The sequence below is a fragment of the Ochotona princeps genome, chromosome 33 (genome assembly GCF_030435755.1).
Source record: "Ochotona princeps isolate mOchPri1 chromosome 33, mOchPri1.hap1, whole genome shotgun sequence".
Classification (NCBI taxonomy): domain Eukaryota; kingdom Metazoa; phylum Chordata; class Mammalia; order Lagomorpha; family Ochotonidae; genus Ochotona; species Ochotona princeps.
The window spans coordinates 5415761-5419022 of record NC_080864.1 but is presented as its reverse complement, the minus strand read 5'-3'; positions in this window follow the sequence as shown (position 1 = coordinate 5419022).

Sequence of the window (3262 nt, the reverse complement as noted above, 5' to 3'; positions counted from 1 at the left end):
CCCTTTCCCCTAGGGGGTGAGGGTGCGGGAGGGGCACGCACAGCCCCTGACCGGTCCCCCCTCCCCGCCCCAGCGGCTCCAGAGCGCACAGCCAGGCGCTCCTCGGGGACTCTCAGGCGACCTCCATCCCGACTCTGAAACCCACGTGCAGCCAACCAGGTCCTCCCTGAGCTTGGGGTGGGGTGGGGACTGGGGACAGCTCTCATGCACACTCCCCCGCACCCCACGCGCGCGCGCCCACACACCCCTGACTCCCAGCTGCGTCTCCCTGCACCAACTTCGGGGGGCCAACCCCCCCCCATCCCCGCTCCGCCTCCGCAGCGCCTGGTCGCCGAGCTTATCTCTCTGCTTTGGATTAAGCCGCTTTTCCAACATCAGACCCGCAGCCCCTACCGGCTCAGTGGCGGGAGCGGGGGACCTTAGGACAAGCCCCCAAGCCCAGCCTGGCAAAGAACTGCTTGCGGGCGCTCCCTGCACACACACACACACACACACACACACACACCCTGCACTGAGCACCCTGGGCACCAGGCAAAAGCCCAGCCTGGGCAGGGCCACACCCAGGAGTGGGTGAGGGTTCCAAGCGGAACGGTACGTGTGCCCTCCCAGCAGCCAGCCAGCAGCTCTGCTCCAAGGCCGGAGAGGGTGTTGGGGGTAAAGAGGATTACGCCCTTCTACCCTGGAAGGGCTTGGAGACTTCCCCGCTTCCCATCCAGTTCCCAGCCCGTGGCCTGGGAGAGCAGTAGCTGGATGGGGAGCGAACCATCGGACCAAAGATCTTTCTCTATCTTTGTCTTTGCAAAATATATATATTTTTAGATTTATTTATTTTTATTGCAAACTCAGATATATATGGAGAGGAAGAGAGACAGAGAGGAAGATCTTCCGTCCAATGATTCACTCCCCAAGTGACCGCAATGGCCGGTGCTATGCCAATCCGAAGCCAGGAGCCAGGAGCTTCTTCCAGGTCTCCCACCCGAGTGCAGGGTCCCAAGGCTTTGGGCCGTCCTCCACTGCTTTCCCAGGCCACAGGCAGGGAGCTGGATGGGAAGTGGAGCAGCCGGGACACAAACCAGTGCCCATATGGGATGCTGGTGCTTACAGGTAGAGGTTTAGCTAATTAAGCAACATGCTGGTCCCCTGGGGGAAAAAAAGTCTATTTTAAAATGAAAACGCTGCAGGGGGCCAGCCTGGTGACACCCCATCACCTACAACAGCTTCCCATATTGGCACGCATTCAAGTCCCAATTGTTTGTTTGTTTGTTTTGTTTTAACTCAAGATACTCTGATACGGGATACAGGCGCTGTTTGGGACTGGGTTGGTTTGAACCCAGGAGCCTGGTACATTCTCTGCATCTCCTCTGTGCGTACAGGGACCCAAGCAAGCCCTCTGCTGCTTCCCCGGACACGGTAGCAGGGAGTTTGTTCGCAACTGGAGCAGCCGGACTGCCGCCGGTGCCCATATGGGACACCAGCCCTGCAAGCTGCGGCTTCATCCACCGTGCCACAGCAACAGCCTTGCCATTTGTTTTACTTCCCGGCCAGCTCCTTCTAAATCCCTTGAGCCCCTGCACCCACATGGGAGACCTGGAAGATGCTCCAGGCTCCTGGCTTCGGATCGGCACAACACCGACCGTTGCACTCCCTTGGGGAGTGAATCATCGGACAGAAGATCTTCCTCTCTGTCTCTCCTCCTCTCTGTATATCTGACTTTGCAATGAAAATAAAAATAAATATAGAAAATCTGGGCCCGGCGGCATGGCCTAGTGGCTAAGGTCCTCGCCTTGAATGTGCCGGGACGCCATATGGTCACCGGTTCTAATCCCGGCAGCTCCACTTCTTCTCTATCTCTCCTCCTCTCTGTATATCTGACTTTGTAATGAAAATAAAAACAAATCTTTACAAAATAAATATACAAAATCTATGTAAAAGGAAAGTGTACTTGCCACAAGCCTTTGTCCCACTTCACTCAGTCTTTCCCGTCTGACCTACACACACACACACACACACACACACGCCCGCGTCTGTTAGCCCAGCCGCTCGGAGGGGAATTGCGGGCGTCCTGTTCCTTTGCCCCAGATATTTCCCTGTGTGTTTCCTAACACAGCGCTCGCAGCCTCCTCCAGCCCTGCTCACACGGGGCTTGTCTCAGCAGCGACAGCCTGCGAGGCCAGCCTCCCTGCAGCTGAAACCCAAGGCTCCCAGGGCGTTCAAGTTGTAAGTCCCGCGGGCCGTGGGCCTGCTGATTCCGGGTTGTCAAGACCAGGCTGTTCACTGAGGCAATGGCGGGGGGCGGGTGGGGAAGGCACAGAAGCGATGTTTTTGTTTCTCTTGAGTGTCACACAAGGAGGTGCCCAGCACTGAGTGGTCAGCTGAGCGAAGGTGACCAAACTCCCTCACTAGAGAAGAACTTTGGGCACCTGCTGTGCCCGTGTTCTGTTTGGCTTTGGTCCGGCCCCTCTTTATCCTGTTAGTATTATTTTTTTTAAGATTTATTTTTATTTTATTACAAAGTCAGATAGACAGAGAGGAGGAGAGACAGACAGGAAATTCTTCCCGTCCGATGATTCACTCCCCAAGCGTCTGCAATGGCCGGTGCTGAGCCGATCCAAAGCCAGGAGCCAGGAGCCTCTTCTGGGTCTCCCACACAGGTGCAGGGTCCCAAGGCTTTGGGCCGTCCTCGACTGCTTTCCCAGGCCACAAGCAGGGAGCTGGATGGGAAGTGGAGCAGCTGGGACTTGAACCAGCGCCTATATGGGATCCTGGCATGCAAGGTGAGGATTTAACCACTAGGCCATCACACCAGGCTCTGTTATTGTTTTTTAAGGTTTGTTAATTTCACTTGAAAGAGAGAGACCGATCCACTGGCTCCGTCCCCAAATGCCCTCGGTAGCCAACATGGGCCAGATGGAAAGTTGGAACATAGTTCTCACTCCAGGTCTGCCCACGTTGGATGCCAGCAGCCCAGTTACCTGAGCTGTTCCCACTGCCTCCCACAGCACGCTAACACACACCCTTCCACGCGTGACGCACAGTCAAACGCCTGGCCCTCCCGGGGGTGGGGGGAGCATTAGGAGACGCATAACTAAGACAGAACAAGCAGCTAACAATTCAAATTCTAGCCAGGTCCCAGACTGACCCAAGGTTGGCCATGGAATCTAGAGACCAGGGACAACTTGCCTAAGGCTTTCTCAGGAAGCAGTGAGATTTGAACCCAAATCCGGGAGGTGACTGGCCAGTCATCATGCACAGCCCAGCTGGG